This window comes from Protopterus annectens, chromosome 11.part0 (genome assembly GCF_019279795.1).
Source record: "Protopterus annectens isolate FY-2018-M chromosome 11.part0, PAN1.0, whole genome shotgun sequence".
NCBI classification, from domain to species: domain Eukaryota; kingdom Metazoa; phylum Chordata; order Ceratodontiformes; family Protopteridae; genus Protopterus; species Protopterus annectens.
Genome location: NC_056745.1, coordinates 131257479 through 131274034, shown reverse-complemented (window position 1 = coordinate 131274034; position 16556 = coordinate 131257479). Strand labels below are relative to the sequence as shown.

General features: G+C 38.2%; 1 protein-coding gene across 4 annotated transcripts in view; it reads left to right on the top strand.

Moving 5' to 3' along the window:
• Positions 1–16556, top strand: part of CACNA2D4 (calcium voltage-gated channel auxiliary subunit alpha2delta 4) — a 2573275-nt gene that overhangs the window by 1023511 nt on the left and 1533208 nt on the right. The window lies entirely within an intron of this gene.

Below are 16556 nucleotides of genomic sequence, written 5' to 3'. Positions count from 1 at the left end.
ATCTGATTTTCTTTTCAGAATTCAAAGGTCACAGTGATGACACCTGTAGCATGAATAGTCTAAGTCTGTCTGGCACAATGTCTAGTACTATGGTTGTCATTTGCAAAACCTATCCCAGACAGAGTAACCTTGTCTTTATGGATCACCTCCTCAGACCTCCGAGTCTACAGGACATCATCAGGATCCAGGCTTAAGGAGGTATAAGGGAATATTTCTTCACTCTGTTTTATACCTGCAGCTTCTGTTTTTAAATGGGAACACTTAGTTTGCTAACATACACACCTCTCAGCTCTCCCTGATTTTGAATTTGTCTCATATTTTTTGCCCTATCCATTGTACACTGTTTGATTTCTTATGGTAAATCCCTAAGGATTATTATCAGTCAATAAGGGAAGAAAATAGGGTTTTATACTTCTTATTGTGTACAGAAATGCTTGTTCATGCAAAATCCTTTGTTCTATTGAGTTAGGATAATAGTTAAAACTGTCCCTGATTTTAGACCTTTGTCCCCCATTACTTTTGTCTTGGCTCCAATATGTATGCAGTGAAGTTCAGATCTATGCCAGTATGTAACAAATTATGTTTCTGTTAATGGACATGAAGCCCTAACAGGCAAACATTCCTTCCTCAGCCATTAAAGTGAAGTTATTACCTCTTTGCTTCAAGGACCTCATGTAATTAGAAATAACTCCATTATTAGGTAGACTATCACATTTTTCATTTTCATGCAAATGTATGGTATGCATTTTTTAGCTGCTAATGATGACCCCCAATTTTTTTTCTTGCAGTTGCAACATCCTACTATAATATCATCCTAGACTAGGACCATATTCCTCACTTAGTATACAGGCTAATATATTTCCAAGCTAATATTAGCAACAGTACATTTTTATTTGTTGGAAATTTGTTGTCAGCTGTATGTTGCAGATGGAATACTTCACTTTGAGAAGTGATATGTGTCAAATAGTACTGGAACCACAATATAAGCACAATCAGCTTGTGTTTCATTACCCAGAATACTTTGTTGCTATTACAACACGTAGGTATACCTCCACAGAGGGAGACATAAATAAACCTAAAACAATGACAAACACATTGTAATATCTCTTTTTTGTACAAGATAAATGGCAACTTCTTCTCCTTATAAACCTGTCTGAGAATGGCATTCAGTGTAAAACTATGCATGCATGAGAAGGTGAAAACATGCTTTTATGTTCAGACATTTATTACAGGTCACATTGTAGCCCTCCATCTCAGACTGTAATTCATTTTCAGTGCTTCTGGGCAGTTCAAGCCTACTTTTGTGTCCCGATGAATGGAAAACAGGCACTCTGTCACATACTAACATGGTTGAACATTCCGTGGTGCTCAAGTTTCATCTAACAGAAAAGTTGCTGTAACATAACAGTGTCTTCTGGGCTCACTGTTGCAGCATGATGTACTTTGTTAGTCTCGTTGTAAAGTGAGGATTATGGCTGCTGGCCTTAGATAGTTATTAGCAGGTAGCACTGAGGAGTGCTACCATGTTTATTAGAAATTGGGCTCTTACTAGTAACTGACATGGATCCCTTTAGCAAATTGCTCCAAACCCCAAAAATGCATGATTCAGTAAATTTAATGAACATTTCGTGGTCAAATATGAAAAAAGTAAAATAAAACGCTGCTGATAATATGTGCATGGATCACCTCCAGGCCATTTTTGCATTGTCTTTGGAACATCAGTGTTGACGAAAGTGGGAGTACCTGTCACCTTATAACAAGAGTAGCACCTAATTTAATGCACTAAATGCCTCACCACCTACCACTGGTATATGTGTTGCTTTGTTTTAATTTGAAATGTTCTACACTGTAGGTCGCACAGCTTGTCAGACTCATCACCTGTGGGCTATTTTTACATGTACCTTGCAGAACTGCATGAGATTTCACTACAGTTTTATACTGCCATCTAGTGCCAAAGTACTCACACTTCAAAATACTGCAGTGCCTTAACACAGAGGTAGAAAACAACTGCAAAGGCCATATGATTTACTCGCTTATTTGAACCACTGCCCATTGCTGGTTTCACCGAATGTAGTGTATTTGAGGTTTAAGCATTCCTTACTTTTACTTCCAGTTCTGTCTTAACAGCAGTCACAAGCTTTGCCCAGCTTAGTTCGTTGGTCTCCATCCATCCAATGCTACTTCCTGCTTGTTTAAGCATATTTTACAAAGTAAAAATGAAAAGTTTCTCCAAAAAAAGGCTTGTAGTGTACCTTACCCAAGGGAGTGGAATAGTCTCAGGTATGAGAAAGATGCTGTAAAACATACAGAAAAGGATTTTTTTGGCCTGTGTATACAATTTGTAATACTGAGTATTGGCATGCTTTTCTTAGAACATTCCTCGTAAAAATGCTCAGTTTGTGGTGATGGTCCCCTGTTGTTTTATGAAAGCAGTGTGTGAATAAGCTCTTGATATGTATCGCTGCGGGAAGACATCACCGCTGTCAGCTTCTAGGTCTGTGACTTAACGTCTGCATTTTAGGTCTTAATGAGGAGATTTATTTATGTCATTATACCGCAACTGTGGAAATTATAAATGGCAATTTCCAGAGAATTATTAAAGGCAAAGTCTGTTGTTCCATCAGACGGTATTAGAATACCTTTATTCCAGGGTTTGCAGAAGAAATCCTATTATTCTCAACTGCATTTCTTAGCCGCCTGATAAGCATCCATGCCAGACACTACGAGGTTTATGTATTTCTGCTGTAGCAGTGTAAGAATGTGACATTTCCATTTTTGCTTTAAGTCAGCTAAGGAACTTATATTCTTTTTTTGTGATAAGAAAACAAAATTGAAATGTAAATGGCCAGGAAATGCCATGTATTATCTCTAAAGGTAGAAATATTGTGAACCTGAAGATGTTATAGAAATACACAATATATTGGGTAAAAAATAATTTAGTCTGTATAAGCTGTTGTCCATTCCCCTGTCTCCTGTGTAAATGATCAGTTTGAGATCAAGTACATCTTCATTACCTTCTTAAAACTACCAGTCATTCCATGTATTCTTTTTTCATTTACTGTTATGAACCTCCTAATTCCTTAAAGGGGTAATAATGCTTCCTGCACTCCTTGGATAATAGTCCCCTGTTATTGTCACTAAACCTTCTCAGACCCTCTGTCTGTATTTTTCTGTTCCTCTTTTTCTAATTGATGACATTTTCATTTCAGAAATGTCTTGTTATATGAAACATGAATGGTTATCACAAAATAGATCAAACAAGGTGGTCACAGTGAGACCTTGGGTGATAGCTGCATACAAGGGGCATCAAGGAGAAATAAATTTGGAGGGGTTGGGACACTTTTTCACATTTCTGACTGAGAACTAGATTATTTAGAAACACCTCTGCTTTCAGTCACACCCACCCCTTATTCATATGAAATGAAAGACTTTGTGCAGTTTTTAACTCCCCTCATTTACTTGCTCTTATGTTGTTGGATAGGTGACATGTCAAAAAGGAGACGGAGAGGACTGAAAATTGTCTCAGACTTCTGTACATGTGGATAAGTGCATAACTATTTTAGTTACAATGCTTCATCCTGTGCATCTTGCTGTCCATGGGTACCCTTTTTCATATGTTGTTTTTTAGGTAGTGGAGTAGTGGTTAGTGTTGTCACCTTGCAGCAAGAGATTCTCCAGTTTGATTCTCAGCTGGGGTGCCTTCTGTGTGGGGTCTGGATGTCCATCCTGCATTCCCATGGGTTTATCCAGGTACTCCAGTTTCCTCCTACATTCCAAAGACATGTGTCTCAAACATTTTTCCCTGGGCCTCCACTGAAAATGGGTTCTGTCCCATTTGGACTTTCCAGGTAAACAAATGTCAAAATAATAAAAAAAGGTATTATGAAATTACTTTTTTTCTGTTCCATTAAACTTTTGAGCATTTAAAACATTTCACATCTCCTTATAAGTTCACCAGTTCAGAGACTCATTGAGTTTACAAGGCAAAGTCAGTCCATGCAGCATAATAGCTTTGTTAATAGCCACGATCACAGGTTACTTCATGCCTCCTGGAGGGCAAACAGGTCAGGCCCAGGATGTATTTAGAGGTACTTATACAATTTTCAAGGTTTGCCTTAAATTGAAATGAGGATATAACTCTGTTTTACATGTACCAGAACATGATTCCAGAGATGAGGGAAGCAATGAATAATAAATTTGACCCACCAGCGTGTTTTATTTACTTATAGCAACCTTAGTTTGAGTGTTTGTAGAGCCATTTACCTTGTAGCGGTGCAAGGGATCAAGGAAGGTTTGATCTATAAAAAACAGTGAATGCTAGATATAAATCACTATGTAGGAGTATGTAAGAGGCAGAGTACAGGGATAGAGCTTTAAGACTGTTTTGGTAGCTGAGGGTCTTTAGTTGGGCGATTCCTTTAGTTACAAACATCTGGACTCTTTCTAGTTACATAATCTGTTAGTATAGATACAGACTGAAAGGGACATTATATTCTATGACTGGTCTGATAAGGGAAGAGTATAGATGAATGATAACTTCTTTTGACAAGATGAAATACCTTTAGTTATTAATTGAGCTAGATAAAATGAATTCTTGACTACTGTTTCAATATGGTGATCAAAGCAGAGGGAGCTTATCTATGATGATGTCAAGATCTCTGAAAACTACATCTGCCTGTAATGGAGTGTACGCTATACTGTAAGCTCCTGTCGAGAGTTGTCCACCTAAGATGACAATGCAGCAGTTCTTTTAGGCCTATTTGTAAAGCACCATTGATTTGTGTGGTATAGTCCTTCAAGCCATAACAAGGTATTGGATGCAATGTGAATGACAGCACCCAGCTTGCAGTCATTAGCAAATTTAGTTAGTTGCATGTCTGGGTTCGGTCTTTGGAGATCCAATAAGTAGATGCTGGACAGAACAGGTACCGGTACTGAGACTTAAGAAATACCATTGGTCACCTTTTGCTTACTGAGGTGCACTTACTACTTTAAATAATGTGTTGCATCTTTCAGCCAGTCTATTCTACATCTACAACATAAAGTTTTACATGTAGGCCTTTAAGCTCATCTGCAACTCCAGCACAGGGAATAGTGTGAAAGGACTTGGCCAGATCCAGGTAGCTATATGAACTGCTTGCATGCTACCTATAGCTTCAGTGAGTTACTCAAAGAAGTTTATTAAATTAAGTAGTCACAGTCCTCCCTTGACAAATTAATATTGTTATAGATTTGGAGGAAGATAATTTTTTATATTCGAGTTTATGAAATCATATATAATATGTTCCATGGCTTTGCAAATTAGGTTTCCCTAGTCTGATGGGTCTGTAGTTCCTATGATCTTAGGTAGGACCCCCTTTATGGAATAGCATAACAATAGTTGTTTTCCTTACCTCAGGAGCACACTTTGTGGCTATGCTTAAATTGTGCACTTTTAGGAGGGGTTCAGAGAAACCATGTTAGAAAAAAATAACTCCTTTTGTAAATTACCATATTTTTCCACTTCTTATCATTGAGGTAGATACAGTAATAACAATAAAACACCACAACCACCTTCAAAACCAAGAATTAAAAAAGCTGTAAACAGTATCCACTGACAGTTTAAGAGGCGAAATAATTAAAACATTTAAGCGCTTCTGATCAGATGGACTTCATTAGAACTAAAGAAGTTACTTAACTGTTTTAATTATATTGTCTATTAAACTGTGCTGGTGGACATCATTTAGAGTTTTTTCCCCAATTCCTGATGTAGACACTAATAAAAATGTTATTCTCTATGAGATATGCCAATGTCATCATTTACGTATACCCTGAACTGAAGTTAATACTTTTTATGAAGTGATTATCCATTGACTGTCTATCATGTTAAAGCACATCTGTATACCTAAAAGAAATAAAGATCTCATTTTATATCTAAATGTCTACTAAGCTCAGTTGAAATAGACTTGTTATGTTTCTCTGTTTTATGAAGTATGGATGGATACTTGTATTGCACTTTGCTAACCAGGACAAAGCTTGCTTAAAGAAAGGGACATGGAAAAAATAGGCCTCCCTTCACTCATAACACTTGTGAAAGATCCTTTTCAAACAAAGCTTTTCCTTTTTTGGAACTCTCTATTTGAAGACAAAAAAAGCCACCCGTGCCAGCCATATCACAATTTTACACAAGTTCCAATCCAGCAGATCCTTGGTATCTACTTCAGCAGGTGGGTCTCCATATCTGGAAAATGCCTGCTCTGAAGAGATCTCTTTCTCCCTATGCAGGCTAGCTGGGTTAGGTACATGCCAGGCATGCAGGCAGGATAAGCCAACAGAGAGTCCATCATCAACTTGTGTATGGGGATTTTCTATGTCCTAAATCCCCACCTCCTCTTGCAGATGTCAGAAGGACCATGGAAAGACCATGATGAGCACATCCCCAGCCTCAGCCACAGGGCAGTCATGCCTTCTCAGTTTCCTCCACTTCCCCAACCCATCAACAGTCTCCCGAGTCCCACTCACCACCAGGTGTAATTGGGTGATGCCCAGCATGAGCTGCTTCCCCCACACCCATCCTTCCTGTCACTCCATCAGTCATGCAGACCACTAATCAGACTTGGGTCACTCACTTTGTAGTCAGGGCTTTATTCCTCTATACCACTTCAGAGAGAACAAAAGAAGACATTATAAATATCACATACATTATTACCAAAAAACGTTGATGTAAACAATTTGTAAAAAAAATACAGTTGAACCAAACTGTTGTTCTACAAGCTGGGTTTCCATTTTTGGTATCAGTGACCTGAGGTTCATTTAGCATACCAAGAGTTGTAGAATGACCAGGAGGGATAGTGTTGAGTAGCCAGAGTCTGGTTTAAATAACCTGGTGAAAGAGTCAGGGAGCAAGAGACCCAGATGCAGGAGATTGCCTCATACTGGAGGTGCAGACAGATGTCCCATGCTGTATGCATGGTAATCGACATGGAAGACTGTAATAATGCCCCCCTGTAATGGCTACATGTCCTATGTTGCATGCATGGGAGTGTAGTACACAGGCACTGACTTTGATCCCTCTTCAGATGAGGACAGTAATCTCTCTGTTTCTTGAGAGGGAGAGTTGCAAGATACTTAATGCAAGTCGTAGGGACAAAAACAAATAGTTAATTTGGGAGATGGTACAGTGCCCTGTCCTCCCCCTCTTACTTTCTATGCTTTCCTTTGTTCCTGCACTCTTGCTCCTCCATTTCTTCTGGCTATCTCTTACCTTCTCACCAACATCTTCACTATTATTTTTCTTTGAGACATCGGGCTAGCCTACTCCACTTCATGTCACTCTCTTTATGCCTTATCCTACCCCCTTCCCACCCACTCCTACATAGTTGTCCATATACTCTCTGACCTCCTTGCCTTACATTCTCCACCAAATACACATTTACTTCCTCCCACAGCTATGTTTATCTCACAACTCTGCCCTCATTAATCTTCCTACTCCAAAAGTATCGTATACCTCCTCTGCTCCTTTTACTCTCTCTATGCAGACATATTTCACTCTCCCCACCCTGTTACAAACCGTCTCCCATCTGCAGATTGAAACATGATCATTTAAAAATCACTCTTGTTACTACCTCCTTATTCCTTCTATTGATTATCTCCCACCCACACAATAAAGAATACCTCTTATATTCCCCACCTACAGACAACTCTCCCATTAACCCTATCAATATACAAATGCACACCTAGTGGTGGTCTTATAGGTTCATAGATTAGTATTAGACTAACTGCCCTTGTGGCCCTTTTTAAACCTAGCCAATTATTCCATGTGAGAATCAAATCCTGCATCTTGTGTCTGTAAGGTAAACACCTTAACCATTATGCCAAACTCCCACCCATTTCCATGCAGTAACCTGGGATTGAACAGGGACCTTTAAGATCTTTAGCCTAATGCTCTCCCAACTGAGTTTTTTTGTTCAATTTAAATTAGTACCAGTCTAACTGTCCTTGTAGGCCATTCCAAGCCCAATCAATTACTCCATGTGAGAATCAAACCCTGCACCTTGTGCCTATAAGGTAAAAATCTTAACCACTATGCCAAACTCCCACCTTGGGATTGCTCCTCTCCTTAATAAAAAGTCACAACCTATTCCACTAAATTTAGTCTATAATAGCAACTTGAGCATCTGAGTGTAAATTATACTGTTTTTACAGACAAAAAAACTGAAACTCATCACAATGTTGGCAGAATGTTATTCATTAAAAAATATGCTAATCTCTCGCTCCCACTTTGGTAGCTAAAAGTGACTCCATACCTAATAAAGATCCAGATTTAACCTACAGAGGTCTTAGACAGGGATCATTTAGAGTTTGTGTCCCTGAACTCTATGGCTATAGCAGATGTCAGATATGTGGCCTGACCTTTGTGGGTATAGCAGAGGTTAGGGACATCAACCGACCTCTGTAAGTTTAGCAAATAAACTCCTCTAGAAGTTGGTGTTAATTGTATATGCTTTCTGTCACTCTGTCTGCTGATCATCAACCCCCCCCCCCAACCAAACAGATCAGTTTATTCAATGGTCCTGTCTCCTAACCAGTGGAGATGAGAGCTGGATGAGGGACTTAGTAATGCAGATAGTCTCAGCAGTGGTATGTGCCCTGGCAATAAGGATGTATTTGGTATGGTCTTAGCCTCCCTACCCTGGGCAGGGAACAATTAGCCGGTAACCCAATGGAAGCCACTGTGCACCCACATTGTTGACTACTATGTTTGAGACTTGGTACCTCCTCAGTGGGATCATGGAAATTGGATGCTCCTAATAAGCATCATCCCTTCCTAAAGATAGGCACACCCACCTTTCCTGTGCTAGGTCTGGCAGGTGCTGGATTCATTAATCAAATCTGAATTACATGGACAATAGTTGGGGTGTTATCAATTTATTACAATGGGGCTGGCTTCCAGAGGTGAGACTTGAACATATTTCACACAGATGCGTCTGCTTAGTTTTCTAAGACATTTTCCTTACATCTGGGTTTCCTGTATCTGTCCAGTTGGTTTGCTGGCTGGCAGGTTGAAATTACAACCAAATAATGACTACCAGACTGATCTATGTGCCGGATGGCTTAACTGTTTACAGCATATGGTGTCCTGTGTGATAAAAGAAATCCAAAGTCAGTCACTGACATGTGGCTCAAGGATCTCTGCTGCAAAGTGTAGTTATGAGCAACATTATGTTTTAACATGGTATTTCTCCCAATCGTTCACATCCTTGTATGTATTCATCTTTCCTCACATTAGCACCAAAGTCTCCTAATACATCTACAGAGTCATTAGATGGCACTCCACCAAGTAGACTAAATATTAACATCTTTTGGTTGTATATGAACAAACATTTGTGGAATGAATGTCCTGCCCATATTCCTTTTTAATTTCTCCAAGCCTTTTGGGTTTCTGATATCATGACTGGAATGGACCCCATTCCTAAGTCAAAGTTTGATTAAAGATCATGAAATTTGTATTGTTTCAGTCTTTGATGTTAGTTAGAAGTGCTCCTCACAGCACCCGCAATGTGTCCAGTATTGACTCCTCCTGCAGTTCATAAGGAGTTACATCTGTCGGTAACATATGTAAGTACAATTGTAAATTATTTTTCTAAGACCCATTGCTCCTGCTACTATTGGAACTGTCTAGGTATCCTTCTTCCACGTTGCCCTCTTTTCAGGCTGCAGCATCCTGGTATTTTATGACTTTCTGTCTCTCTGTATGTACAGTAGTCACTGGGTGTAGCAATTATAATGATCAATGTTACTTCTGTCTTCTTTTCATGGATTATTATTTCTGTTTTTCTTGCAATTATATTTTTAAACTGTTGGTTAATAGGTAATCCCTTGTGATATAAATGTAATCATTTTCTATAATACTTCCGAGTCTCATGTTTCCAATGTTTTTTAACTCCTTTGATATTATAATGTTTGTAAAATCCCCAGTGCAACAGTCTTGCCACATTATGCCTTTCAGTATACAGCCCTTCTGCCATTACTATGTCACAACCAGCAACAAGATGAATGACTGTTTCTAATTCTGTTTTACAAAGCCTACATTTGCCTGTTTCTCCCACATTTTCAAAAAACTTTATAAACCAACATGTATGTAGTCCACCATCTTGGGGCGCGAATGTTAACCTTTTGTCTTTTGGTTTGAATTCAACTCTGCTTAACCATTCCTGCATTTGATCCTGATCAACATGAGGTTGTTCCAAGAGTTTGCTATACTTGAAACTATATTTATGCATTTTCCACATTTCTTGCCTTCTCATCTGATCCTTCACCTTATGTTTTTTTTTTTTTTTTTGTTAGTTGAAGTTGCTGCCTGATTTTTATCTACTTCTGGTTTGATTTCCATTCCTGCTTGACACTGACATCTTTCTGCTAAACGAAGCAGGGAAGTCATCTCAGACTTATTCTCCTCATATTTTAAAACTTTCCCTACACTTGGGTCTTGTGATGTCAGCAGATATGTATGTAGTCCTACGACTGCAGATCTATATCTGTAATCGATTTCAAGGAGGTCCATGTCATACTTCAGAACAGAGAATATATAGTCTTGCTTCCTAGATGTCAATGCTGTTTTCAGTAATAATTTTTGTATTCTAAAATATTCCTTATTAGGTTTTATTCACATTTGTTCATACTTTACTGTTGATCCTTCTTCAATCCCCAAATATTTAAACACTCCCTCTTGCTCAAGTTGTTTTATATCACAGTCCTGTCCCAGGCTGATGTTTTCTTGGTGCTGCAGCTTTCTTGCTTTAAAGGTTGCTTTTGCACATTTATCAACACCAAATGACATTCTTATATATCTCTGAAAAAGTTTTGACCACTTGTAGTTGTGCTTTCAGTTCCTCATCAGATGAACAATACAGTTTTAAATCATCCACAAAAAGAAGAGGAGAAATCTTTACAGTGTGTTTTCTGGGAGACAAATTGTAGCCATGACGTAATCTGTTAAGTAGACAGCTTAATGGGTTAAGGACAAGACAAAAAAGCAGCAGTTGCAAAGTCTCACCCTGGACGATCCCCTTTGAATTTTTATCCCTGGAGTAATAATTTGTCCTCTATCATGGCTTAGCTGCAAAGTGGTTTGCCACTGTTTTGTGGTCCCTGTAATGTAATTAATCAATGTAGGGTGTATCTTATACATTTTAAGCACTCTTTTATCCGTGAATGTGGGATACTGTCAAATGCTTTTTTGTAGTCTGTCCATGACATACGTAGATTGTTCCCTTTTGCAGTTCTCCATTATGATTTTACTTAACAAATTTTGCTTTGTTCCATATGACTTTCTTTTGTTACCCTTTTGCTCTGTTGTCATGATTGTGTTTTCTTCTAAATGACTATAAACTCTGTTGGCATCAATTCCAGTATATAGTTTATATGTTGTCAGAAGGCAGGTTACTGGTCTACAGTTTTTAGCATAGCTTGCAGGTTCACTGTTAAGTAGGAGTATTGTTTTTCCTGTTGTTAACCAGATAAACGTCTGTTTGTGGTGCTCATGTAAATAGTTCTTACTCATGGCTAAATCTTCATGTAAAGATGTTAATATTTTTAGCCAGAAGTTAGGTACTGCATCTGGGCCTAGGGTCTTCCAATTAGGAGCTTTTCTTACATTTTTTTCAATTTCTTTGGCTGTTACTTCATTCCATTTCCTATCCTGTACATTTGAACTTCTTATTCTTTCTTTTACTTCATCTATCCATTTAGCATCCTTGTTATGTTCCACAGGATCTTCATACATATTTCTCCAAAATGTAAGCATTTCTTCTTTTTTGGTGGTGTTTCAGTACCTTTTGCCTTGCTTCCTAATTCTGTTTAAAATTTTTTGAGTCATCAATAAATTGCTTATTTTGTAGTTTTTCTTTATGTTTATCTGCATATCTTCTAAGTCTTCTGCCTGTGCTGACATTTTTAGTTTATTATTTGAAATAGTGCACAATAGATTCTGAATTGTTCTGATACTATGCATTGCTTTTATCACATCTGTTTTTCTGAGTATTTTTCTTGATTTGTCCCTGCTTCTAAACTCTTCTAGCAGTGACACTTCTCATCTTAATTGCTTTATAGTTTTCTCTATTCGATAGTTCCATGATGGCATTTGATTTTCCCCTTCCTTTTCCTTACTGCCATGTTTTTTGTGTTAAAACTTTATCTGTTATTAATTTAAGCTGCAGAATTATATATTCTATTCACTTCTGTTATATTGCATACATTTCTATGAACAGTCTTAATTACTGTGTTTATTTGTTTTATCAAACTTCTAACTTTTTGGGTTTTATTGACTTTCTGTAATCTGTTTCTTTCATTGATCTTAAATATGTCTAAGGGAATATTCTTTGTTCTCCATTTCCTGCGGGCATTCTACAGAAAGTTCCAGAGTATCTTCCTGTGCCACATTTTCTTCAGTGTCATCCTGTGTCATCCATTGCTCTTTCATGTGGGGACTCACTGACTTATCGCTCCACATCACTGACTGCATTAGCGTTGCCACAGTTTTCTGTTCCTTCTCTTGCTGTGCAACTCCAACTGAACTTTTGTAATGATTTCCAGTAGAAGGCTACAAAATATCTTCATATGATAACTGATCAAATGTTTCCTGCTCTACTGGATTCTCCTTAATTTGGGGATCCACTGCTCTATCCTGCTGTGGTGTTATCAGAGTTGGATTTTCTACACTAAATCCTTCACTTAGCAGGTAATCCATAACCTAAGATTCTATTTCTTTAATTTCTCCATTACTAATCCTCTTTTCTACTTTTCCTCTTTGTTTTCTTATTTTTTGAATTGCAAAATTGTCCATATCCAGATGCATTTGCCTGTATTTCTCTTCCAATATCTTTGGTGCTGCTCTTTTTATATTGATTACTTTTGCTTAATCTCTTTTTCTTTCCTATGTCCATATTTCTTCTCCTGATGTCTCCTGCTCTCTCCTATTACTTCTCCTTACTTGGAGGACTCTCTGTTCCATCATGCTGTAATGTAACCTGTGTTAGACTTTCTACACTAAATCCTTCACTTTGCAGGTATTCCATAACTTCAGCTTCTATTTTTTTTACATAAATAATCTTCAGTTCTGTGCTCCCTCTTTCTGATATTATTTTTTGTAGTGTGAAATTTTCCATATCTGGATCCCTTTGCCTGTATTTCTCTGTGAATATCTTTGGATCTGCCTTTTTGTATTGATTAATTTTGCTCTCTCCTTTGCATAAATATTGCACCACATCAGACCCCTCTTTCATTCCCATTTTTATACCTTTCAGTAATCTCTAGATTTTGTTCTTTATATTTTCACACTTCCTCAGTTTTCTTTTTCCAAATGGCCCAAGGTTTTTTGGTCTTTGTAATGTTTTTCATAAATCTGTTGTATTAATGAACACAGATTTGCATTTGAATCTTTTGACAGTTTTTCTTGTGCAAGTAGTTTTCTTTTCTCTAATTTGTCTCTTAATCTTTTTGTATATCTTCTCTCTGGAAAATCTGGGCTTCTTCCATAACAGTAACAATAGATAATTTCTTTCATATCCTCAAAAGTCCAATCTATCATCTTTTTTCAGTTTTTGTGATTTTTGTGGACTGCTCCTTCCTTCAACAACAGAGGAACTATCCTCCCCTGAGCCTGGCCTAGCCTCATTGTAGGAATGTTTCCATGTCTTGAGGATCCTGCACTGTAATTTTTCCAGTCCTGGCACCAGCGCTCCTACCAGGATCGGGCAATTTTCTGAACATGTGCACCCAGCTATATATATATATATATATATATATATATATATATATATATATATTTTTTTTTAAGCTACTTCTGTCCATGATATATGCTATATGATATATAAAGTACAGTCTATATAATAGTCATCTTAGTGAGATTTTGTGAAAAACAGGTTCCACCTCATGAAGGTACAAGACTTGAGGATGAATTAATTTCCAGCAGTACCACTCTCCTTTGCTTGCCGATTTATCATCTCTCCAGTTCGGACCCCCGTGTAAAGTCATCTATGATCAGAATAGGACTAGAGCTCAACAAGGGTGTGTCTGGTCAATGTACCTGCTCTTCATGTTGAAGGATAAGAAGTCAAGATGCAGCCAGTCGCTGGAGAATATCCAGCTTACACATGCAAGGTTTGAATCTTTGTCATTTCTGGGATATGAAAATTTGAATTTACACATTCAAGGTTATTGTTCTTTACCAGAGATAAAGTGGACTAATTTCTACTGTGAGAGAGGTGCAGTTACCCCAAATAAAGGACCTCAAGTGTCTTGTTGCTTTCCATACAAATGAGGGTAGAAAAAAAATAAAGAACTGTACCAGCTGATGTGGGCAGCGGTTGCAGTACTGTGTTTGTTTTTCAAGATTTCATTTGTAAATTAGGAAGCAAATCATATGAAAAAAAAAACTCACAATTTTTCATTCAGTCTGCGTTTCCTTCTTCCACCTGTGGTCAAGAGCTTTGTGTAGTGAGCAAAATTATAAGAGTAAGGATACAAACAGCAAAAATCAAGCTTCTTTGAAGAGTTTCTAAGCTAACTTCCCATAATTTAGTTATTTGTTTATTTTACATTTGTTTACCGGGAGTGTCCGACTGAGCCCAGCAGACACGTTTTCAGCAGCTTTTAAAGTCTGAGAGAATATTGAAGAAATGTAACCATTCCCTTCAGCAGAGTGGAGTCAAGTGAGTTTGAGTAGATAGTAAGGATTTTGAGTACCTCCCATGGGAAGTGTTCTGGGCAGAGACTAGTGAGAAGAAGCCCGAAGCTAGACACAGCAGATGTAAAGATTATTTTTCTCAACTTGCGGAAGAATGCCTAGGAGTCCAACAGGATTTGCAGAGTACAGGTAATAATGCTAGGGAAGCCTGTTTGTCTGTCTGTCTTGCACAGTTTACTGGCACTTCAAGTGCCATCAGGATAAATGGTTAAGAAGATGGATGGATGGATGGTGGACATCTTACAGTGCTCAGAATTAGAGATGATGGTTGATCAGGATGCACATGGACATATGCAGTTTTTAATTCTGTACCCATCCCTCGTTAGCATATTAGGTAGTCAATTATATAAATCACAATTCCTGCTCTTTAAACGTTGCCTTGCATTGTAAGTAAAAGTCTATCCTTTCTGAATTTTACAAAGGTATCCTGATTGTGAGTAAAGGGCTAAGTCTGGAAAATACTGTCCATATAGCTCTAAGAACAGTGAGATAGAGTGATTGTATGTCACGTGACAACCTGTTCTACTAGAGAATTCAGTCTGATTATAGAAATGTCATGAATATTGAACTATATTTCTGTGTATATCTGTTATTTATTAAGCCTCCTAATTTGATATAGTGTCAGAGAGTGGCAAATATCTGCTAGTGCTGAAGAAATATATCCGTAAAAGTGAATAAATATATTTGCTTTCAGAAATTTCTCTGTTTAGAGCTAGAGGACTATAATTGTCCTTAGAAATGTATTTCATCTGTAGCCTGTAGATGCATGGATAACTAGCCTGAAGAGCAGAGTCAAACACTGTGAATCTGATCAGTTGCATTAACCTCTGATAAGAGACTGAATAAAAAGAGAACATGTTGCAAAGCTGATGGATATGAAATAAGGAGCCATGTGAAAATGGAAATCAGAAATGAAGGCCAGACTGAGTTCACAGGTTCATAGGTAAGTACTAGGCTATCTGCCCAGGGGCATTTATAAGCCTAGCCACAGAGTGATGGCTTTCGCCTCCCCATTAGATTAGTAACCTGGGCCTCTGTCTAACAGGGCTTCTGAAGTGATCCCAGGGTAGAACTTATGATTACCCATCCATCCACTCATCAAGATTTCTCTTGAAGAGCGTCAGAGAGGAGCTCTGTAAAATATGGATTGGGATTCTATTCCAGAGTGAGGGGAGTCGCTGAGACAGGAATCTATTCCTCCAGTATGTCCTGTTTATTGTTGTGCATAGGTTGAAGTCACTAGAACGAATGGTTCTGAGGGATCTCGTTTTTTTGAGGTGAAGCATGTCCATTAGTTCAGGGTTTGACATGACCCTATAAGTCAGGCATAGGTCACCTCTGAGCAGACGGTAAGCGACTGAGAAGAGCTGGAACTTTTTTAGTCGTGCTTCGTAGGGTAATTGTTTAAGGCCCTTAATCCTCTTAGTGAGGTACTTCTGTGGTCTTTCTAGCTGTTGCAGGTGTCTAGTGAGGTACATCCCAAATGGGGCATTGTACTCTATTATGGGCCTAATGAGTGAGGAGTAAAGGGGCACAATCACCTCCTTGGATCTGGATGAGAAACCCTTTGTGATCAGGTGTGCCACATAGAAGGATTTCCTGACCGTTTTGGCTATGTGGTTCTCAAAGGAGAGCATGCTATCTACTTGGGTACCCAGGTCCCTAATTACTTCTTCTGTACTTAGTGGATTCCCATCTATGTGGTAGTTTGTAGGTACTTTGTTTTTCCCAAATGGAATTACTATGCATTTTTTGGCATTTAGCTTGAGGCCATGACTTTGACACCAGGTGTTTGTCTCTGAGAGACCCTTTTGCTGGATGTCTGTGTCAG